The 25,626-nt window shown below is 41.9% G+C and overlaps 1 protein-coding gene across 1 annotated transcript in view; it reads left to right on the forward strand.

Annotated features, from left to right (window-relative positions):
• LOC126158346 (agrin-like) overlaps positions 1-25,626 on the forward strand; it is a 566,092-nt gene that overhangs the window by 422,547 nt on the left and 117,919 nt on the right. The gene's annotated exons all lie outside the window — the stretch shown is intronic.

Raw genomic sequence — 25,626 nt, forward strand, 5'->3', positions numbered from 1 at the left:
TGAACAGACAGGCAGAAGTTTGAAATTAGATACAAAGAACATATTGATGCTCTAATACTCGGTAACTTGAACAAATCAGCATTTGCAGCCCATATTGCTGAAGAAAACCATTCAGTGGGAAACACTGAGAACAACTTAAAAATATTGCATCTAGCATAAAAAGGAGCCACTATGAATATATTAGAAGAATTATAAATACACACACATAAAAACAGCACCCCAGACTATATCCTTAACGAACAAACAGTGTTATCTAACACCCCTTTCCGGAAAAATTTCCAAAAATTACTTTCCAGCCTCCAAAGCAAATAATATTAGTACACCTATCTGCAGATCAAGTAGCAAATTTATATGTTACTATAATTCTATTGATGCTAAATGTAATTAATAATATACTATTTTACCTATACACTTCTAAATACACTCCTGGAAATTGAAATAAGAACACCGTGAATTCATTGTCCCAGGAAGGGGAAACTTTATTAACACATTCCTGGGGTCAGATACATCACATGATCACACTAACAGAACCACAGGCACATAGACACAGGCAACAGAGCATGCACAATTCGGCACTAGTACAGTGTATATCCACCTTTCGCAGCAATGCAGGCTGCTATTCTCCCATGGAGACGATCGTAGAGATGCTGGATGTAGTCCTGTGGAACGGCTTGCCATGCCATTTCCACCTGGCGCCTCAGTTGGACCAGCGTTCGTGCTGGACGTGCTGACCGCGTGATACGACGCTTCATCCAGTCCCAAACATGCTCAATGGGGGACAGATCCGGAGATCTCGCTGGCCAGGGTAGTTGACTTACACCTTCTAGAGCACGTTGGGTGGCACGGGATACATGCGGACGTGCATTGTCCTGTTGGAACAGCAAGTTCCCTTGCCGGTCTAGGAATGGTAGAACGATGGGTTCGATGACGGTTTGGATGTACCGTGCACTATTCAGTGTCCCCTCGACGATCACCAGTGGTGTACGGCCAGTGTAGGAAATCGCTCCCCACACCATGATGCCGGGTGTTGGCCCTGTGTGCCTCGGTCGTATGCAGTCCTGATTGTGGCGCTCACCTGCATGGCGCCAAACACGCATACGACCATCACTGGCACCAAGGCAGAAGCGACTCTCATCGCTGAAGACGACACGTCTCCATTCGTCCCTCCATTCACGCCTGTCGCGACACCACTGGAGGCGGGCTGCACGATGTTGGGGCGTGAGCGGAAGACGGCCTAACGGTGTGCGGGACCGTAGCCCAGCTTCATGGAGACGGTTGCGAATGGTCCTCGCCGATACCCCAGGAGCAACAGTGTCCCTAATTTGCTGGGAAGTGGCGGTGCGGTCCCCTACGGCACTGCGTAGGATCCTACGGTCTTGGCGTGCATCCGTGCGTCGCTGCGGTCCGGTCCCAGGTCGACGGGCACGTGCACCTTCCGCCGACCACTGGCGACAACATCGATGTACTGTGGAGACCTCACGCCCCACGTGTTGAGCAATTTGGCGGTACGTCCACCCGGCCTCCCGCATGCCCACTATACGCCCTCGCTCAAAGTCCGTCAACTGCACATACGGTTCACGTCCACGCTGTCGCGGCATGCTACCAGTGTTAAAGACTGCGATGGAGCTCCGTATGCCACGGCAAACTGGCTGACACTGACGTCGGCGGTGCACAAATGCTACGCAGCTAGCGCCATTCGACGGCCAACACCGCGGTTCCTGGTGTGTCCGCTGTGCCGTGCATGTGATCATTGCTTGTACAGCCCTCTCGCAGTGTCCGGAGCAAGTATGGTGGGTCTGACACACCGGTGTCAATGTGTTCTTTTTTCCATTTCCAGGAGTGTATATATAAAAAACTTCATAATTAATTTAGCAATATCAACTCAAAAATTCAATGTCTCTGTACTAATGTAAAAGGCATTACAGTTGTGTAAATGAATATATGATCCTTTCCAAACATAGGACATCATCGTCAAATGTTACGATATATCATAGCATCTGTGATACTCATATGTTTGTAAGCTCTTTGTATGTTTGTATGTATCACAACATGTGGTGCGTGGTAGAAATCCTCTCAGTGACAAATCTAAAGTGTTCAGTGAGAACTATTTACGTGTGCAACAACAAGGGTGCAGTGGGAATGCATTTACATGTGTTGGACGAATGTTATGAAAACAAACACTTGAAACTGACGTTTCACGTAAGTCACATGCAACGAAAATCTGTAACGCAACCATCTGTGAGTGGCGTGTTTATATGTATTATTTATATTTTAGGACAATTAATGTGTAAAAAACACACCACATGTCATATAGAAAGCGTGTAAACCGTCTGAGGATGAATCACAAAGATCCGAAACCGGTAACAGTATCCTATGAATAAAGGAACTGAAAGTAAATTTGTGGCTGGTTGCTGTCCTAACACCATCAACATTTGTCATCAAACAACAGCCACGGTCTCCATCATGTCATCATATGACAAAATTGCATGAAACAAATGAGCCCTCGATCACAATTAGTTTTAGTCATATTGACCAGGTTTCAACACTTCTAAGAGAGCCTTCATCAGAATTAAACAAAATAGCTTATAACATAGTCATAAATTGATAGGAAAAGACATTTTTATATAAAAAGTGTAAGTACTGACTAACAACAAAAGACAGAGGCAGTACTTACATGTCACATATAAAATAATTAAAAGGCCAGAAGGGCTTTAGTCACAAAATGTATAAAAAGGCCATTTTAAATGTTTAATTCTGATGAAGGCACTCTTAGAGGTGTTGAAACCTGGTCAGTAAGACTAAAAGTAATTGAGACCGAGTGCTCATTTGTTTCAGTTTTAAAATATCGTTGAACGATTCATTCTATGTTGCAAACCCAACCTCAAGGAAGACGGCATATTACTCTGTTGTGATATTCAGTTGGAAGATAATTAGTGACGGTGACAGTAGAACGCAAGGAGCCAGCAGTCCTTGTAGAAGCAACTGAGATCGACTGTTGTGTGAGTCTACGCCTGTACCACAATTATACGAGGTGAACATTAATAAAACTTGAAAACTGCAAGGACGGATTCATGACTGGAAATGGAGGAAATAAGGTCCTATGAACATGTATCCGGAAAGCTTGGTTGCCACAGTAGATGGAGCTGACAAATCACAGTTCTTCTGACCACGTGCTGTGCGTTCGTTGGGTGCTGCAGGCTGTGTGACTGACGGAACGTACTGTAAGCAGCAGAATGGTCCGGTATTAATTTAGGGAACAAGCCGAGATGGTGATTGTGTATCATTAAGCAGATGGAAAGAGTCGAGTGGCAGCACGGCTATAGCAAAACAAGTACCCTTACAGTCACCAAATACATGACACAACATTTCAAGCCCTATTTGGACGTTTCAGTGATCGTGGGTCCTTTCAGACAGACGAAACCGCAAGAGAGGCGGCGAACCATGCGTACACCAGATTTGAAGGACCGAGATCTACAGGATATTGAAACGAACCGTAGTACAAGCTCCAGGCGAAGGGCCAGCCAACATCGAGTAAGCCAAAGTATGATTATGTGTATCTTGCTTGACACTCCACCTCATGGGAGTCACTTTGAACATGTGTCGCGACGTGGCTGCGGTGCAGCTCTGTACTCTGTTCCGGGAAGACCTATCGTCGTCACATACACTCCATCCATTTCCGTACACATGTTCGTAGGACCTTTTTTCCACCTTTTTCAGTCAGGAATTCTTTCCTACAGTTTGTCGGTTTTATTACTGTTCACCCTGTATATTTGCACGGCAGAGGGTACAGCCAGTTTTATCATGTATTGGTGTTTATTCCGTTTCCTTTCACATATTGATCGCTGAAATAATGACCTCATGTATACTTCTCTCACGCTGTAATTAATCTAATCTTGTCGTCATCGTTCCTACTACAACACTACGTAAAAGTTGTAGTATATATCCAGGCTGCTCACTTTGTTACGATTCTAGAAACTTTTCATGGAGGTTTTCGCGGATTAGCTTACGTATTTCTTCAAATTTCTGCCAGTTCAGGTTTTCGGCGTATTCTGTGATTCTCTCCCATGAAAAAAACACACTTTTGATTATTGGTGCTGTCAATCTTTGTACGCGTTAAATAACCTCTGATAGTATTATTTCGTATGAGTTCCACACACTTGTGCAATATTCTAGGTTGGGCCGCGTGTTCGTTTTGTAAGCAATACCTTGTATAGAATGACGGCGTTTTTCTAGTACTCTACCAATGAACTAGCCTACAACCTGATTTCCATATGACTGAGACTATGTGACGATTCCGTTTCACATCCCTATAAATTGTTACATTCAAATACACTCCTGGAAATGGAAGAAAGAACACATTGACACCGGTGTGTCAGACCCACCATACTTGCTCCGGACACTGCGAGAGGGCTGTACAAGCAATGATCACACGCACGGCACAGCGGACACACCAGGAACCGCGGTGTTGGCCGTCGAATGGCGCTAGCTGCGCAGCATTTGTGCACCGCCGCCGTCAGTGTCAGCCAGTTTGCCGTGGCATACGGAGCTCCATCGCAGTCTTTAACACTGGTAGCATGCCGCGACAGCGTGGACGTGAACCGTATGTGCAGTTGACGGACTTTGAGCGAGGTCGTATAGTGGGCATGCGGGAGGCCGGGTGGACGTACCGCCGAATTGCTCAACACGTGGGGCGTGAGGTCTCCACAGTACATCGATGTTGTCGACAGTGGTCGGCGGAAGGTGCACGTGCCCGTCGACCTGGGACCGGACCGCAGCGACGCACGGATGCACGCCAAGACCGTAGGATCCTACACAGTGCCGTAGGGGACCGCACCGCCACTTCCCAGCAAATTAGGGACACTGTTGCTCCTGGGGTATCGGCGAGGACCATTCGCAACCGTCTCCATGAAGCTGGGCTACGGTCCCGCACACCGTTAGGCCGTCTTCCGCTCACGCCCCAACATCGTGCAGCCCGCCTCCAGTGGTGTCGCGACAGGCGTGAATGGAGGGACGAATGGAGACGTGTCGTCTTCAGCGATGAGAGTCGCTTCTGCCTTGGTGCCAGTGATGGTCGTATGCGTGTTTGGCGCCATGCAGGTGAGCGCCACAATCAGGACTGCATACGACCGAGGCACACAGGGCCAACACCCGGCATCATGGTGTGGGGAGCGATCTCCTACACTGGCCGTACACCACTGGTGATCGTCGAGGGGACACTGAATAGTGCACGGTACATCCAAACCGTCATCGAACCCATCGTTCTACCATTCCTAGACCGGCAAGGGAACTTGCTGTTCCAACAGGACAATGCACGTCCGCATGTATCCCGTGCCACCCAACGTGTTCTAGAAGGTGTAAGTCAACTACCCTGGCCATAAGATCTCCGGATCTGTCCCCCATTGAGCATGTTTGGGACTGGATGAAGCGTCGTCTCACGCGGTCAGCACGTCCAGCACGAACGCAGGTCCAACTGAGGCGCCAGGTGGAAATGGCATGGCAAGCCGTTCCACAGGACTACATCCAGCATCTCTACGATCGTCTCCATGGGAGAATAGCAGCCTGCATTGCTGCGAAAGGTGGATATACACTGTACTAGTGTCGACATTGTGCATGCTCTGTTGCCTGTGTCTATGTGCCTGTGGTTCTGTCAGTGTGATCATGTGATGTATCTGACCCCAGGAATGTGTCAATAAAGTTTCCCCTTCCTGGGACAATGAATTCACGGTGTTCTTATTTCAATTTCCAGGAGTGTACATGTTTCGGTTGACTGGTACCATTTACGACGCACTGATATTGTAGTCTAAGGATTCTACGTTTCTTGTTAATTCTACATTTCTTAATGTAATTTTTAATTCTACATTTCTGAAACATTTGCCAATCTTTGTAGACCTTTTAACTCTTATCTAGACCAGACAATATTTGTGCAACTTTTTCGAGACAATACTTCATTGTAGACAACTGCTCCATCTGCAAAATGTGTGAGGTTACTGTTAATAACGTCTTCCAAGTTACTAATACAGAACATGAACAGTAAGTATCCCAACACACAGCGCTGGGACGCTGGGACACTCTAGAAGTTACTCTATAAATCCCTCGATTACTTTGCATCCAGGATAACATGATGTATCCTTCCTAATAAGTAATCATCGATCCATTCATAAATTTCCTTTTATACCCCGTGTGATTGTATTTTCGTTTGTAAGTGTCGTTGTGGGACTGTGTCAAAAGCTTTCCGGAAGCCAAGAAAGATTACATTAACCTCACTCCTTGATCCATGGGTTTCAGGACGCCTTGTGAACAGGACGAAAGTTGGGATTCGCATCACCGATATTTATTGAAGCCACAATGGTTCATGTGAAGGAGGTCACTCTGTTCGAAATATCTCATAATGTTAAGAGATCAGAACATACTCTAAACTGTGTTCCGTGATACAGCAACCTTACTCCGAGACTGCTGGAAACCTGTATTTTGGTTTTGTCGCAAGTATATTCAAACTGAATGTGGTAACAGAGAAATTATGGCAATTCTATCGATCTGACATATTAAATGACACATAAAGCAATATTTTGTTTGTAATGAGGATAAAAACGGTGTTTCCGTCGACGCCAGGCGCCTCATTAACACGCCATTGGGACTCTTAAGTTGGGCTTATGTACCTACTCATTACAAAAGGGAAAATCAAAACATTTCGGAAACACCAAGGGGAAAGCAACTGATGAACATTAATAGAGCTGTGTTGTGTGTGTGTGTGTGTGTGTGTGTGTGTGTGTGTTTGTAAAGTGAATTAATATTGCTGTGTGTAGGGTTCATTACTGCTAATAGGAGTATATTGCACAAAACTTTGGAGCTTATGTCAGAGGATTTCTCCATTTCCCACCCATCGCTAGAAAGATTTCGCATTCGTTTCTGCTTCGCATATATGCTTTTGTGCTGCCAGCCGGCGGCTTTCAGTCTTCTTGTGCGCAATGTTCATAGTTTTTTTGGCTCATCAGTTTATTTTTACGGCAGCAATTTTCCTTCTAAAATTCAATTGTGTGTTACATCACCAACTTTCAGATGTTACCGACCCTTTTTATCAGTGATTTTTCCACAAGTTTCTGTCCTCACCTTAACCTGACCAAACGCTGGCCACATTGTACAAATTAATACGAGAGCACATTACAATCAACACAAATCAGTTGCCAAGCAAACATCCATGTCTATACGAGGAACTGATTCCTAAATAGACACCCATTCCACAGGAATTGATTCCTATCTAGACATCCATTCCAATGAACTGTACATCTTTTCAGCTGTAATATATACAGATGGTGAGAACTTTACCGTTAGAATTTCAGCAATTGTATTTATAAAGTTGGCTGAGTATTTTTATGCTATGCGTTTGCAGTATAAAGTAACCAGTTGCTGCCAAATTATATTTCTCTAGTTTTTTTTTAAATGTTAGCATCCTTTGCTTTCATCCACATAGGACAGGTTTCGCGTTTTAGGCTAAACTAACTTCTCGTGCACTTATATATTTTCAATATTTTTCAGGAAAATCCTGGTTCATATTTTAGAACAAGGAAGAGTTGTTAAAGAAGATGCTTTCCTATGGAGAGGTTTTCACAAAAATTAGGACTCTTGCTTATTTTCTGCTGCAGTTATGGGAAGACTCCTTTATATGAAAGTCTGATCGACACTCCTATTGTGATCGTCACTCCTATTGACGCAGATTTTTAAGTGCCACAATGCGCTCCACAAAACCTCTTCCTTCTTCTGTCACAATACTAACTTTCACTTATTGAGATTTGTAATCGACAGAATCATTTTCACTTTCCAGCAATGAACAACTCAAGAGAAGTAAATTTTTCTAGCTTCCGCCAACAATAGATGAAACGACAGAGCAGTCCATATAAAATGCTCATGACTTCAGAAATAAGAAATGAACAAGAAAAAAAATTTGCTTCTTGGTCTACACATAGAAAATCACCGTAAAAAGTCTATGAATGGGGCTGTTTCCTTGTGGTATCACTTATTAATATTTCCTCCTGACTGAGCGTCTGAGCATGGGAAGAATATCTGCTTGTAATAAAAGATTGTTACTAGACTTATTTTATTATTGTGGGCACTAGTAAAGCGACATGTAAATACGTCAGAATAATTGTAGATTACTCCCTGAAAACCACCCCTTGCAGTATTCATCGTAGGGTTTCACGAAGTATTTGATTCGTTCTCAGAGTGTTAGGCAGTTTACATTTTGTAAAATTTCTGTTAACCTCTCTCGATGGTCGAATTAGTTTGTATTCATTTGCGCTATCCTTGTTTAACTACTTACGATGTCCTTTATTAGCTCGCCCTGATATGAATGCCATACAATTGCCAGTTTTTCGACATATCACCATTAAAGTATTTTGCATGCAGTTAATTTCGTAGACATTATGCAGTTCCTCGTATATCAATAAATCAGAGCTGCTTGGTCTGCATCAGGTTCTGGCTGCCAGTCTTTGCAAGTAGCTAATATTTACTCAAAATGAATGGATATTACCACAAATTTCACCGCGTAGAATTTCACAGATATGTGCGTCATCCGCGAAAAGTCTGAGATTGAGACTAACACTACTCGTTAAGTTATTAATTTACACAGACCCTGAAATTCACTGCTAACCATTAAAACTGCAACATCGTGAAGGCAACATCAAGTTCCCAAATTTGGATATGCAAATAATAAGCATTTCAACGCAACCGTAGAAAGAAGTTAGGAATAACACCATCTAGGTTTGTATATAAGAAAAGATCATGCAATATTTTTTCAACCGGATATCGCATATGAATTTTGGTTACTTGCGGGAAGATGATGTTACTAGATTAGATCATCTACATCTATCTACATCCACACTCCGCAAGCTACCTGACGGTGTGTGGCGGAGGGTACCTTGAGTACCTCTATCGGTTCTCCCTTCTATTCCAGTCTCGTATTGTTCGTGGAAAGAAGGATTGTCGGTATGCTTCTGTGTGGGCTCTAATCTCTCTGATTTTATTCTCATGGTCTCTTCGCGAGATATACGTAGGAGGGAGCAATACACTGCTTGACTCTTCGGTGAAGGTATGTTCTCGAAACTTTGACAAAAGCCCGTACCGAGCTAATGAGCGTCTCTCCTGCAGAGTCTTCCACTGGAGTTTAACTATCATCTCCGTAACGCTTTCGCGATTACTAAATTATCCTGTAACGAAGCGCGCTGCTCTCCGTTGGATCTTCTCTATATCTTCTATTAACCCTATCTGGTACGGATCCCACACTGCTGAGCAGTATTCAAGCAGTGGGCGAACAAGCGTACTGTAACCTACTTCCTTTGTTTTCGGATTGCATTTCCTTAGGATTCTTCCAATGAATCTCAGTCTGGCATCTGCTTTACCGACGATCAACTTTATATGATCATTCCATTTTAAATCACTCCTAATGCGTACTCCCAGATAATTTATGGTATTAACCGCTTCCAGTTGCTGACCTGCTATTTTGTAGCTAAATGATAAAGGATCTATCTTTCTGTGTATTCGCAGCACATTACACTTGTCTATATTGAGATTCAATTGCCATTCCCTGCACCATGCGTCAATTCGCTGCTGATCCTCCTGCATTGCAGTACAATTTTCCATTGTTACAACCTCTCGATACACCACAGCATCATCTGCAAAAAGCCTCAGTGAACTTCCGATGTCATCCACCAGGTCATTTATGTATATTGTGAATAGCAACGGTCCTATGACACTCCCCTGCGGCACACCTGAAATCACTCTTACTTCGGAAGACTTCTCACCATTGAGAATGACATGCTGCGTCCTGTTATCTAGGAACTCCTCAATCCAGTCACACAATTGGTCTGATAGTCCATATGCTCTTACTTTGTTCATTAAACGACTGTGGGGAACTGTATCGAACGCCTTGCGGAAGTCAAGAAACACGGCATCTACCTGTGAACCCGTGTCTATGGTCCTCTGAGTCTCGTGGACGAATAGTGCGAGCTGGGTTTCACGTGACCGTCTTTTTCGAAACCCATGCTGATTCCTACAGAGTAGATTTCTAGTCTCCAGAAAAGTCATTATACTCGAACACAATACGTGTTCCAAAATTCTGCAACTGATCGACGTTAGAGATATAGGTCTACTAGCTGACCCGACAGACTTCGTCCTGTCAAAAAGATTTGTAATATGGCAGTTTTTTTGCCTACGTATTTAAAAAAATTCTCCTGAACAGAACCGTCACCCTGGTGATAGGGCGTTGTGAATAAAAAATAATTAAATAAAACATATATAAGGATTTAAAAGTAAGTAATCGCTTTATTGTTAATCATGTGAATCATAATTATTATTATTATCATTGTAGTGCTTTGTGGTATACGATGTTTTTTGTTTGATTACCTGGCGCATAGATAAACAAATCTGATGGTTTTCCAACACGGGAACAGGCAACATACAATTGACCATGTGAGAAACATGGGTTTTCTAGATTAATACCACAAACACTTAATGATTGCCCCTGGGACTTGTTTGATGATGATGATGATGTTTGGTTTGTGGGGCACTCAACTGCGTGGTTATCAGCGCCCGTACAATTACCCAATCTTTTGCTCAGTCCAATTTCGCCACTTTCCTGGATGATGATGAAATGATGAGGGCAACACAAACACCCAGTCATCTCGAGGCAGGTGAAAATCCCTGACCCCGCCGGGAATCGAACCCGGGACCCCGTGCTCGGGAAGCGAGAACGCTACCGCGAGACCACGAGCGGCGGACTGGGACTTGTTTATAGTCATAGCAAAAGCAAGCCGCACTGGAAACTGTAGTCGTTTAAACTCAAATGGCACATCAGTCGGAATCATTGGGATGCGCGGTATGAGAACATCTTCTCCTTTATACTTTCCTTTGAGTATAGTTGCTTCTATCACATTGTTTAGTAATTTTTTTATCGCTAACCGTGTACCGTTGCAAAGACGCGGTTGGTTGATATTTCGCAACATTATAACCACCGATCCAACCTTTAATTGAAGATTGTGAGGTGGCAATCCTGGCAAATCCAGCGAGTTTAAAAATTCCGGTGGATAGTTGACTACATCATCTTGATTAGTAGCCGAATCAACTGATTTATATATCCTCAATTCGCCTGTAATTTGTTCTTGAATTTTGAAATTTAATTCATTTACATCTATGTTTTTTGCAGCCAGTATAGCTCGTTCGCTCAACCAATCATGGTTTCCGTAATTTTGAGAAACATCTGGAAACACCTTCTGAATAAGTTCATCTTTTGATCGAGTTAACTGACAAAAACTTTGAGGAAAGTTAATGCAGCCAGTCAACATGTCTATAGGAAATTTGCCATTACCAATGTCAATGAGTTGTTTAGAGAATATGTTTCCAGATTGGTCATTTTGCAACTCGACACGCATATTCTTGCTTAAATGAAGTACTTTGACATGTTTCCACAAATTGGAGGACTTTAGACATGCATTGAGTTCATCAGCTGGCGTTGATCGTGGAATCACTGGCAATGTTTGACGAAAATCTCCTGCTAATAAAATCATTGCACCACCAAATCGGTTATTATTGCTCCGTAGATCTTTTAAGGTTCTGTCTAAAGCCTCCAAAGATTTTTTATGTGCCATCGTGCATTCATCCCAAACAATCAATTTACATTGCTGCAAAACCTTTGCCATTGCAGAGTTCTTCGAAACGTTGCAGGTTGGAGTTTCATTGCTTTGCATATTTAATGGCAATTTTAGTGCTGAATGGGCTGTTCGACCGACCACCTTCAAGCAAAGTTGCTGCGATTCCCGACGAAGCGAGTGCAAGTGCAATTTTATTTTGTGAGCGAATTGTTGCTAATATTAATGAAATCAAAAAAGTTTTTCCTGTACCACCAGGTGCATCTAGGAAGTAAATCCCTCCAGTTTCATCATTTGTTACTTTCATAAGAGTTTCAAATACATACTTCTGTTGTTCATTTAACAGTGGAAGATTTGTTTGAATTAATTCTTTCAAAGCGTTGAGATCATACAGTTTTTCTCGATGCAACTCTTGGTTAAAAGCGTCATGCATTGGACGATTGGGCGCGGTCAGGCCTAATTGAATTAATAGTTTGTTTGACATTATCAAGCACATGTCCTCAATTGAAATCAATGCTTCATTGTAAATTTCTTCACTGATTTGTATATTTGGATTTCCCATTCTATTCCGTATTTGATACAAAATATCATCACACATATAATCTTTGTACTTGATCCACAAATCAATTGGGTTTGATGGGAAGCATGTAGATATGATTATAGAAAACAATGTTCGTATTTGATGAGCGTGTGATGATATTACAGCATCATTGAGAGTTTGCTCCCAATGAGCGTCATTTTCAAGCAATTGCAAACGTTGACAGGCTTCTCTGTAGGATCCACACAATTCACCATGAACAGTTCGTAACTGTTGGAATGATGTTGGGCCACGTACATTGACTAATAGCAGTCGTAAATAAAAACATTCATCATTGCTTGGATGTACTGAATAAATCCGGCCAATCGCATCGGTGGAATATACATCTGTATATCCTGGAACTGGTTTTCCTTGTTTCCGTCGTATAAATCTCCTTGAGGATTGATTCCAGGTATAATATTTTGGCATTTCAGAATATAGCAATGTTTGTGCGAAATGATCGTTTTGGCATGTCTCAAAAAAACTGGTTAATGTAGTAGATGGTGGCTGAGCAGCTCTTTGTACTGCGTTCTGTGCTGTAAAATACACTCTTTGTCCATTTTCTAAATGCACAGCTAAGTGAACAACAGAAGGGTGTCTCTCATGAATAGGAAAAGAAAATATTCGTCAAACTGCTTCATTACTACTGACATAGCGGCCCATTTGGTATTGGGTAACTTCATCATTGGAATTCTCTGCACCAATTCCAATCACAGCCATATCACTCCCTTTGGTTACATATTTGCAAATGTATTTAATAGATTTCACTGAATGGCAAGATTCAACGTTGATGTGTGCTTTGAATGTCTTTGATAAAATGGGTGAATATGGAACAATCCAACGATTATCTATTTCAATATCTTGTTGATTTAATTTGACAATTGTTGATTTTCCATTGTCTGCTGTCGATCTGCGACGATACAATGGATAACCGTCATTACCAGTAATTGTTTCCGATATTAATGTCCGTGGATATCGTTTTGAACATTTACCATCCATCATACACGGTGAATTTTGATTAAGAGTTCCACAGGGACCATGTATCATGTTTTTGATAACTACCTCATGCAATCCAGGATCTACTTGTACATTAGGGATTTCAGCTGATATCACTGCATCAACTTCATTTGGCCTTATCTTTTCAACCAACCAAATCAAAATGTGTGCATGTGGCAATCCTCGTTTCTGCCACTCCACAGAATACATCCAGCAGCGTGTCTCACCAAACACATTATGTTTTACGATGAAATCCATTAAAGATTTCAACTTTTGTCTAAAGACTCTGGCTGTAATATCATGACGATCAATGGGTGATTGCCCAGGGAATAACTCCTGCTTGATTTCTATCCATTGCGGATTGCATGTAAATGTGATGAACAAATCTGTTGTACCATAATGACGAACATACGACATGGCATCTTGAGCATATTCGTGCATATGCCGAGGGCTTCTGATGTATGTTGCTGGAAGAATAGTCATCCGACCGACATTCTGTGCATTTCCATCAGTATTAATCGCATCTCGAAGGTGAATATACTCTTCAGATCGGAGTTTGGTTTGATTCAACCTGATGAATGTTAATCTCTCCGTTTCAATTTTTACATACATGTCAACAACATATTTGTGATATAATCGCCGACATTTCAATATGTGATTTTCTTCATTTTCCCGAATCATTAGGCGGTATGAATAATAGTTCATTGAACTGACTTTTTTGTTGGTTTCAGAACCTGTAAATAGATTTTCTTTTAATAACATTTAAATATAAAATTAAAATACATAATATAATGACTGAGATATTATCGCCATAGCTAAATTAATATTTTAGTTACCTGTAATGGGATTTATCATTTTTATTGAGAAATCGTAGCCATCTTCACCTTGCCAAAATATAATGGGATATTGCAGTGCATCATATGAGCGGTGTGTTTCCTTTATACGTTGTAATTGATCATTCCGACGATGTAAAACAATATCACGGGATTCCAAGTTTTCTCCAACTACAACGATAGCAACTTCATCAATAGTTGGTGCATTAAAACGTCTTGTATGTTGACCTGCAGGTGTTTTATCAGCTCTGATTACAATTTTGTGATTATCGGATGGCATCAGATCCAGGGCAGTTTTAAACAATATAATCAATTGATTGTGTTGATGAAATAAAGTTTGTAATTGTTCTACAATAGACCTCTTTACTAAATTGTTATGTGCACAACGCAGATCAATTTCTTGTGGTGAATTGCCCATAAAATAAATTTGCAGGAATTTGTTGTCGCTATCTGACACTGGTAACAGTGAACCTGCTCTGTGATATATTTGCCCTTGTATCTGTAAATAAAATAAAATATTATGGTGTGGTATAAATTAATGGATTGTCAGTGATCAAACTTAAATAATATTTGATCTTAAAAAGTATATATTTAGTTTGAACTAATATCTATCAAATATAAAATATAATAAAAGTGTCACTGAAACTGAATCACCATATAATATGATGACTAAGTGATATATAAGTGATTAAGAAATTGAAGATTAGTGACACATCTTAACTTTTGTGACAGAAAATTTTGTTCGCTAAAATAATTATGAGTAACTGCTATAATACATACCTTGAAAGTTGGCATAAAATTTTCCCGAACTACATTTGTTGCCCCAAATGAAGTCATTTGAAAGCAATTGTTATATTGTTGGATATGTGTCAAAAAGTGTATAGAATCTGTTCCTATTCCTGAAACCAATGAGTACAATGGTTCTGGTGGTGGGTCCAATGGTATCAATTTCACTTTACCATTTGCGCAACACAATCCATTGGCTTCGTTTTTGTATTTTAATGCCTTACAGTGTGAGCAAACCGAGTTCATAGAACCAATAACAACACATTGGTAGTTACTGTAGTCAATTGACACATCGTAACTGAAAGCAGCTCGATTCAAACTTGCGCGATTATTAGTTGAATGTCGCGCTCGCGCTTCACGCGTTTGTGATATCCGAATTCTTTCACGTTCATTTCCGTCGTCACGTTCTTGTGCCGTACGATTAGATCGGTAATTAGCTTGGTTTGTAGCATTTCTGGTTCTTCTACCTAAATTGCTTCGTCTTATAGGAGGCATATCAAATATAAATTAGTTTTTCACTAATCACGAACTAAACAAACACTAACTAAGTAAACACTCTGCACAAAACACGAATTTGTTTCGTGTATCAGTTGACAAAAGCAAACTCAGTAGATTAGGTCACAGACAACTTTTTTTTTTTAAATTTTATATGACTTGAAGTCAAATCCTTTTAAGCCGTACGAATATAAAAATAATAAAACACTGTTGGTAACGCGATTTTTGTTTGACTGATGTAATGACGTGGAAACTGATGCATTTTATCTCGCGTGCCGAAACTAATACAAAAGAAACGCGAGTTTCGGAACGCGACATTAAACTTCTCCAACTATGTATTCTGTGCTCCAACGCACACACGCACATTGTTTTGATAGATATGATCTTTGACGTTAGGAACACACCTACATTGCTTAGACAACAGTGAGTGCTTGTAATTTAATATGAACTTTATACCATAGCAATAAAGCTCAAATTGACTACGTTTTAGTTACAAATCATTTGTATAGGAAAAAGAAAAGGGCTATTTTTAGGGTTTTTCCAGCAATAATTCTAATTTTTCTCGCCGTAAAAACCATCCTTGAACTTCAACGAACATTTTAAAAAAAGATTTGGCCAAATTGGTCGAGGCGTTGTTGAGTTATGCGCTTACCAACACATTTTGCGATTCATTTTTATATTATAAACTTTATACCATAGCAATAAAGCTCAAATTGACTACGTTTTAGTTACAAATTATTTGTATAGGAAAAAGAAAAGGGCTATTTTTAGGGTTTTTCCAGCAATAATTCTAATTTTTCTCGCCGTAAAAACCATCCTTGAACTTCAACGAACATTTTAAAAAAAGATTTGGCCAAATTGGTCGAGGCGTTGTTGAGTTATGCGCTTACCAACACATTTTGCGATTCATTTTTATATTATAGATAGTTCTGCACATCTGTTGGACGTCCCTTCTTAAAAACGGGGATGACCTGTGCCCTTTTCCAATCCTTTGTAACGCTACGCTCTTCTAGAGACCTACGGTACACCGCTGCAAGAAGGGGGGCAAGTTCCTTCGCGTACTCTGTGTAAAATCGAACTGGTATCCCATCAGGTCCAGAGGCCTTTCCTCTTTCGAGCGATTTTAATTGTTTCTCTATCCCTCTGTCGTCTATTTAGATATCTAGTAGTGTTTTGCTCATGTAAGAAGGTGAAAGGTCTACCTACAGTGTCGGAATTCGACAGCAGCAGGAGGGTGGCCTATTGAGACTACGATACAGCTGTTCTCTTTGGTGGGGTACTGTCATACGAATGTGGAATAGACGGGTTCGTGTGAGCCACACTCAACTTCATGCAGAATCTAAACGGGCCCATGCGACTAGCAACTGAGAGCACAGAATTGTTTACCAAGCCGTACAGGATCGTATCGCCATGTCACGTGACCTGGATCCGAAAACTAGTTTGTTTGCAGCCGGACAATTATTCAAACAGACAATACGACGATTTCTGTAGCACCGCAGATTGTCAGAACGGTAGCCATTGTTACGAACTAAAGGAGATGAGAGAACGCACAATTGGGAACAAGAACGAACTGAAGAAGTGGACGAACAACAAACGGCTGCAGATCTGAGACTTTTCCCACTTGCAAGAAGGTTTATCATTTGCTTGCAAAGAAGGCGAATCACATCAGATTCAAACGACGAATAATTCGCTTCCTAAAGGGGCATGAACCGTATCACAAATACAAACATAAATTTGAAATGAGGCAAGTCTGAGTTTGATGCTGTAGGAACTTGTGAACCCGAACCGTACGACTAGAGAAAACTCTACCATTAATGAAAGGAAGAAAAAATTCGAGGAGGACAAAAATATGCTAAGACTTAATATTTCGTGTGCCATTAGTATAAGAGCTTTTCTACCATTCCTCCATTCGCATCTAATTGCAATGGTAGAGATAGTAGTAGATTATAGCGTGCCCAACAAGAGGCAAGGGTGAAAAAAATATCTTCGCAAACAGAAATCATCCCCCGCCACGTAGGCAGAAGTGTCAATACATTATGAGTTTGAAGATTCCCAGAACAAGTAAGGAATATTGAGTATTTAAAGGATGTAATTCTGCGCTCATGGCTGTAGAGAGTTTTATTCTGCTACTGTAATTTAGGCATTGTAACACTATCAAGCATGAATATTAGATGTCGTTTTACGGCTGCCCACAGAGGTCCAGTGTCGGCTGTAATTATCGTATGGCAGCAAAACCTGGTAGATACGCTAATGCAGTAATGGCGAACTGATTTACGCTGGAAGAAAATTACTTCCACTTTTGGCCACCTGGCGCAAATCTGGCGCTGTACGCTGTTCGTATGGCGGTATGTCATCCACGCTGTCATTTTACAAGTCATAACGCTGGTAAACTGTATAGCCATCGAGAAGAGAGAGCGGGCGCTGTTAGCGAAACTGTTTTATGTGGATAGCGCAATTACAGTGCTACATTGGGAAAGTATCGCCGACTGAAAGGTCTGAGGAGGGACCTGATGTCATTAAATGGTTTAGAGAAGATGGTAACGATATTCGGAAACACAGGTGAGTTTGTTGTGGCACCTGGAAGAAAATGTTTCAAATGGCTCTGAGCACTATGCGACTTAACTTCTGAGGTCATCAGTCACCTAGAACTTAGAACTAATTAAACCTAACTAACCTAAGGACATCACACACATCCATGCCCGAGGCAGGATTCGAACCTGCGGCCGTATTGGTAGCTCGGTTCCAGCCAGACTGTAGCGCCCAGAACCGCACGGCCACTCCGGCCGGCCACCTGGAAGAGAAAGGCTCCCTGTCCCCGTGGGAGTTATTGACGTCGCGGCTGTTGCTGTAACTTATCCTGTGTCCTGTTACTGCTCCTGCAGTGTCGCAAGAATTGTTCATCCCATAGTCAACAGCACAAGACGTTTTGGGGTCTGTTTTACACTGGTACCCGAACAAGGTTCAGAAGGTGCAGCAACTGACACCGCATGATCCGCAGCAACGTTCTGAATTTGCTCTTTGGTTTCAGGCGCGGCTCGAAGTTGATGGCATGTGCCCGGGCGATATTCTATGGAGTGACGAGGTACGTTTTGCACTACGGGTGCAATAAATACACAGAACTCCCGAATTTGGGGTACTGTTAATCTGCGTGTTATGCACGAAGAGCTATTGCACTCGCCAAATGTGAGCACGTGGTGCGGATTCATAAGCACCTTAATTCTCGGTCCATTCCTCTGTGAAGAGAGGGCCTGTCAGTTGTTCGGCGACGTCTGCACGTTATCGGGGCGTCCTTGTAAAACATGTGATTCATGTTTTGGAACAGCCCAACTGTGTGCCAGCCATTGTTTTCATGCAATATGTGGTTCCTCTCCAATGAAAGATCAGCTTGAACGTGTTACATCCAGAGGTTTCACAGATACATGGCCTGCAAGATCACTTGATCTGAATCGATGTGACTTTCAGCTCTGAGGATATCTGAAAGAACGCTTCTGTTAGGAGCAGGTTCCGTCTTTACCTGATCTGAAGACCAGTAGACAGGAACAAGTTGCCCAGATTCTACCAGAATTGCCGCGAGCAACTGTTGATCACGTCGTTTTACGGATGCAGTGCGTCGTTGATATCTCCGGTGCTCATTTTGAACAAACTGTGTAAGCGGCGGCTAACAATAAAATCAATATTACGCCTTTCTCACTTGTTTGACCTATTCTTTACACGTCCCGTTTCTTATCAGTTACATATGGAAACATTTTTATAAGTCTTCCTTGCATTCACAGCGCCAGATTTTTTCCTGGTAGCCAAAACTGGAATTAATTTTCTCCAGCGTAAATCGATTCCCAATTAACGCATTAGAATATCTACCAAGTTTCGCTACAGCCCTCACTGGTCCCCTGTGAGTAGCTGCACTTTAATTAAAACCATCTGGTAAAGTGTAACTAGAAGTTGTCTTACAAAAAGCAGCATTAGTATGTTCTCTCATTACTAAACACAGGTTTTCAATAGTTTTGAGTATTCCTGTGCACGAGAATGTGTTAAGTTTTCTCCTACCCTTCCTCATCCACAAAACTAACATGAGTTGTTCACTTACCCCTTTCCTCCTCTCCCCCTCCCCTCCACCACACACACACAATCCACCCAACCCCTCCATCATCCCAATCCCTCACCCCATTCAGTCCAGATCCTGGGTCCGTTCGTCATACTAGATTTTCTGTTTATGTATCGTAATGTAAAACACTTGACTAGAAGTAGAGGTCGGTTGTTAGGACGTATTCTGAGGCATCAAGGGATAACCAGTTTAGTATTGGAGGGCGGAGGGGAGGGTAAAAATCGTAGAGGGAGACCAAGAGATAAATACACTAAACAGATTCAGAAGGATGTAGGTTGCAGTAGGTACTGGGAGATGAAGAAGCTTGCACAAGATAGAGTAGCATGGAGAGCTGCATCAAACCAGTCTCTGGATTGAAGACCACAAAAACAACAATGTAAAACACGGCGTATAGTACCTTGTTTACTGAAGGCTACGAAGGGGGATGAATTAATTAAAAATGTATTAAGAACAGTAGAGGTGCTCCAACATGTATTAAAAGTCCACCCCAACGGGCCTCTCAGTTCAGGGGATAATAGTAGTTGTTTCGATATAAGTCGGAAGACGGAGAGATATTCATTTGTTACCAGTCGCAGCCAACCTTAGCTTTTAATAGTAAGTGCAAACGTTACCTTCGTTGAACATCTCACTAGATGTAAACTACTTCGCACACAATTAGATGCAACACTTCTGTGGTCCTTAACTCCACGTGTTACGCGAGCATTCGTTGGCGAATACGTAGACGCGGTGAACACCATATTGTCTGCTATTTAAGGGGGGTAGGACGTCAAACGGGCCGACGTGGAGCAGGAGAGACACCACAGGACATTTCAGTTTTCAGTGTCTATACTTTTACAAAAAATTTATAAAACTTTGTCAGCATGACCAATAAGGATTCAGAATTCACACTCTTAACAGTGGAAGTTGTAAAACATAATAAAATAAATTTTTTTGCGTGTGAAAATTCATCATTTTTTCACTTACTAATGGCTGCATTTGTTGCTATAGGTACACTTTTCTTCATAAATAAGAGAGATTCTTCGATGAATTTTGCACAGCATACAAACCATACTTCAAGGTGTATGAAACTCTAGAATTTTCCAAATCTATTAAAACCTGTGGTAAAAATTGAGGTAATTAACTACAAAATTGGTGTTTTTTCTAAACATGAAGTTTAAAATACAACAGCTCATTCGTTTTTTCATAAATTAAGTAAATTCTAGAGTTTCATGCACCTGTAAGTACGGTATGTATGTTGTGCAAAATTCGTCGAAGAATCTCTAACTTATGAAGAAAAGTGTACCTATAGCAACCAATGCAGCCAATAGTAAGTGAAAAAATGATGAATTTTCACACGCAAAAAAATTTATTTTGTTACGCATTCGAACTTCAACTACAATGATTGTGAATCCTGAATCCTTCCTGGTGATGCTGACAAAGTTTTATGAATTTATTTGTAAAAGTATAGAGACTGGAAATTAAAATGTCCTGTGATGACTCTGCTGCTCCAAGTCGGCCGGTTTGACGTCCTACCCCGTTTAAGGTTGTTCATGTTGGACGGGACGAGAAAACTGCCTGTACCAACCGAGGCCATCCGACGTGTCTCAATATCGCTACATTCGTCAGCTACAGGGGGTGAGAGACGTCTTAAGCAGCCGTCTCACGCTCTGTATTATTGGCTGAATACTATTGTTTCAGTATACTGCGCGAAAGTGAGAGGCCAAGATCGGAACAAAGTAATTGTCAATATTTATGTGCGGAAGCTGTCAGCTAAAACTCTGTCTTCATAACGAACACGTCGGCATTCGACGACGTGGATCTGTATTATGACTGAGTTGCTTTCCTTGCAAAACGTAGGTGGAAATTAAGCAGACACAAGTCAGCGAAATTTTATTTAAACATTTCGATAGATCTGAGGCACTTTCGTGGCAACACAGATTCGTTTTTGACAACAACGACTGATCAGAAATTAACCAAGTGAACTATAATATTTATCGTGTACATATGCTGTTTTCTATGTATTTATCTTCTGTAACGACTGTTGTAAACGAAATAAAACAATTATGCTGCTTTATAGCGTGCATGATCTTACGTCTGTGCTATGACATCTGTTGCAAGAAGGATACTCATTGGACAGCTGACACGATCTTGCTTGCCAGTTCTGAGAATTGCAACTAGTAAAATAGACATTTGGGCTTACTGTCAAAACACCGCGATCTTCAGTTGGCCGGCCGGAGTGGCCAAGCGGTTAAAGGCGCTACAGTCTGGAACCGCTCGACCGCTACGGTCGCAGGTTCGAATCCTGCCTCGGGCATGGATGTGTGTGTTGTCCTTAGGTTAGTTAGGTTTAAGTAGTTCTAAGTTCTAGGGGACGTATGACCACAGCAGTTGAGTCCCATAGTGCTCAGAGCCATTTGACCCATTTTTTCTTCAGTTGAATCTGCATAGAGTCTGTTCAAAAAATTCCGGAACATTCGTAATTTCGTGCAGTGGTGCGTTTGGGCGAAATACGGTTGGTATCCATGCACACGCCTGTGTTTAATGTGTAACCGCCGGAGGTTTCACTTTTGTATGTCTGTCAGTTAGTGTTCAGTGCTGCATTGAGTAGAACGTTGTGCCGCACAGTCTGGGAATTTCGAGATGACGGAGTTAGAGGAGGAACGCGTCTGCATTAAATTTTGGGTTAAACTCAAGAAAACTTTTACAGAGACACAACAAATGATGCATGAAGCCTGCGGTGATGAGTGCTGAAGCCGTACTCGGTGTTACGAATAGTTCACACAGTTTAAAAATGGCATTATGGAAGATTACCCTCGTTCAGGACGCCCTTCGCCGACTACCGACTACCTCAACGAAATTATGTATGTCAAGACTGACTGTCCGAGACATTGCAGAAGACTGTAATATGCCTTGGAGTGCTGACACAACGTCTTGGAATGCAATGCCAAGTTCGTCCCAAGGCTCATGAGTCAAGACTAAAAAGACCTTCCCCTCGCAATCTGTGAAGAGCTTTTGGATCGCACAAATGAGAACACGACGTTCCTTACGAGAATCATAACTGGTGATGAGACGTGGGTCTACGGTTATGGTGTTGAGCCCAAGGTTCATTAGGTCAGGTCAAATGTCAAAGCCATGGTTTCTTTCACTTTGAAGGGTTAATGCAGTATAGACTCGTGTCCGCCCCCGGTAGCTGAGTGGCAGCCGGCATGGTAGATCAGCGTGTTCGGTCAGAGGGTTAGCTGCCCTCTGTAATAAAAAAAACTGAGTTAACCGATCAAAGACAAACTGAAACGACGTCCGCCCCGAGCACATACAACGAACGGAAACGAACAAAATGAGAATTAAAAAAAAAATAAAATAAAAAAAAGTGGTCAGCGCGACAGATCTCAATCCTAAGGGCCCGGGTTCGATTCCCGACTGGGACGGAGATTTTCTCCGCTCAGGAACTGGGTGTTGTGTTGTCCTAATCATCATCATTTCATCCCCATCGACGCGCAAGTCGCCGGAGTGGCGTCAAATTGAAAGACTTGCACCTGGCGAACGGTCTACCCGACTGGAGGCCCTAGTCACATATTGTTGTTGTATTATAGATTCGTGGCACAGGAACAAACTGTTAATCGATGGTACTATAGGGGCGTTTTGCGACGCCTAGGAGAAAATGTGAGGAGGAAACGGCCTGAAATGGGGGTAGATAATTCATGGCTCTTGCATCACGACAACGCACCCGCACTTTCATCCCTGTTGGTGCGTGACTATCGCACAAAAGACGAAATCACAGTACTGCCTCATCCTCGGTTCTCTCCAGACCTGGCTCCTGCAGACATTTTTTTATTTCCAAAGTTGAAAACCCCGATGAAAGGATGAAAATTTGCAACGATAGACAAAAGAAAATTCGCAGACTTCAATTCGAACGATCCAGAAGTGGAAACGGTGTAAGGTGCGGTGTATCAATTGTGGAGGAGAGTGTTTCGGAGGAGACCATGCTCTATAAGTAAAAGGTAAGACCAGAAAAGTTTTGTGGATAAAGTTCCGGAATTTTTTAACAGACCCCGTACAACTAGATATCTGAGATTTCCTGATGAATCAGCAATTTCATTTCTTCGAAGTACCACATGTTGGTTTCATCTTCCACCCCTCTTTCCAATCTTCTGTCATTTATTTGTTTCAGTTCCCTGCGGAAATTCGTTCGATTTCCACAGGAACTGCCGGCCGGAGTGGCCGTGCGGTTCTAGGCGCTACAGCCTGGAGCCGAGCGACTGCTACGGTCGCAGGTTCGAATCCTGCCTCGGGCATGGATGTGTGTGATGTCCTTAGGCTAGTTAGGTTTAATTAGTTCTAAGTTCTAGGCGACTGATGACCTCAGAAGTTGAGTCGCATAGTGCTCAGAGCCATTTGAACCATTTGAACCACAGGAACTGTCCTGTATTTCGCAATACCAAAATACTGTAAGAGATCAAGACGTGTGCGAGAAAAGGAATGAGACTGACAACACTGTGAGCGATCTGGAAACGCTGCGTTGTTCTCCTTGCATATATCAGCATGTTCATCCCTTCCAGATTATTAGTCTGAGTTTCAGCTCCATATAACTAAGGTGCAGCCGAATTTAGTGCAACGTTGTGCAATAAAGTTTTATGTTAAGCTTGGGGAATTCGCGAGTGTGACCTCTGAATAGTTGAAACAAGGCTATGGGTAGTATTCCTTAGCAAGAGAACAAGTTTTCGCTGGCACAAATTACATCTGGAAGGGCGAGAACACGTTGAATATCAACCTCGCTCAGGCAGACCTTCAACTTCAAAAACCGACGTGTGCATGCTCCTGTGAAATCAGACAGACGTTTAACAATAAAGATGATGGGTGACCTGTTGAAATTAAACAGTTTAATTGTAATAGAAGCTTTGACCGAAGATTTGCACATGCAAAAGTTTTATACCAGAATGGTGCTGAAAGACGTCACAACAGACAGCAGGACAACAGAAGAAACGAGTGCGTTGGACCTTCTTGAGAGGACTGCCAGTGACCACGAATGGTTCAGTCGTGTGATTATAGGTGATGAATCCTGGATGTTCGAATATGATTCGGAGACAAACGGGAAAACTGAGGAATGACATAATGATACATCTCCACGACTGAGCAGATTAGCGATCAAAACAAGGCTGATATGCTTTTTTACAATAGGGTTATCGTGCATAAAGAATGTTTCTCCAGGACAAACCGTCAACCAAGTGTTTTACAGAGATGTCCTTGAAAGGCTCAGGAAACGGGTGAATTGAGTGAGACCGGACATTGCAGGCAAGAGGATGCCGCATCATGATAACGCATGTCACACAGCTACTACCATCACGGAGTCTTTTTACCTTAAAAAGCATTACAGTCCCCCCTATTCACCTGATCTGAGTCCTTGTGACTTTTTTCTTTCTCCGAAATTTAAAAATGTCTTACGGGGCGTAGGACGTCAAACAAACCGACTTGGAGCAGGAGAGGGACCACAGGAAATTTTAACTTCCACTGCCTATAATTTTGCAAATAAATTCATAGAAGTTTGTCAGCATGACCAGGAAGGATTCAGGATTCACACTCATAACAGCGGAAATACGCAACGTAACAAAATAATTTTTTCACTTGTGAAATTTCATCATTTTTTTGCTTACTATTGGCTGCATTTGTTGCTATAGGTACATTTTTCTTCATAAGTACGAGATATTCTTCGATGAATTTTGCACAGCACGCAAACGACACTTACAGGTGTATGAAACTCTAGAATTTTCCAAATCTATTAAAAATTGAGATAATTGACTATAAAATTTGAGTTTTTTTCTAAATATGTAGTTTAAAATGTAACAGCTCATTCATTTTTTCATAAATTAAATAAATTCTAGAGTTTCATAGACCTGTAAGTATGGTTTGTATGCTGTGCAAAATTCATCGTAGAATCTCTCTTACTTATGAAGAAAAGTGTACCTATAGCAACAAATGCAGCCAATAAAAAGAGAAAAATGATGAAATTTCACATGTAAAAAATTGCTTTGTAATGTTTTTGAACTTCCACTGCTATGAGTGTGACTCCTGAATCCTTCCTGGTCTGTCGCCGTGCGGTTTGGGGCGCCTTGTCACGGTTCGCGCGGCTCCCCCCGTCGGAGGTTCGAGTTCTCTCCCAGGCATGGGTGTGTGAGTTGTCCTTAGCGTAAGTTAGTTTAGGTTAGATTAACCCTTCGTTGCTCGCGC

Source organism: Schistocerca cancellata, chromosome 2 (genome assembly GCF_023864275.1).
Source record: "Schistocerca cancellata isolate TAMUIC-IGC-003103 chromosome 2, iqSchCanc2.1, whole genome shotgun sequence".
Classification (NCBI taxonomy): Eukaryota; Metazoa; Arthropoda; class Insecta; order Orthoptera; family Acrididae; genus Schistocerca; species Schistocerca cancellata.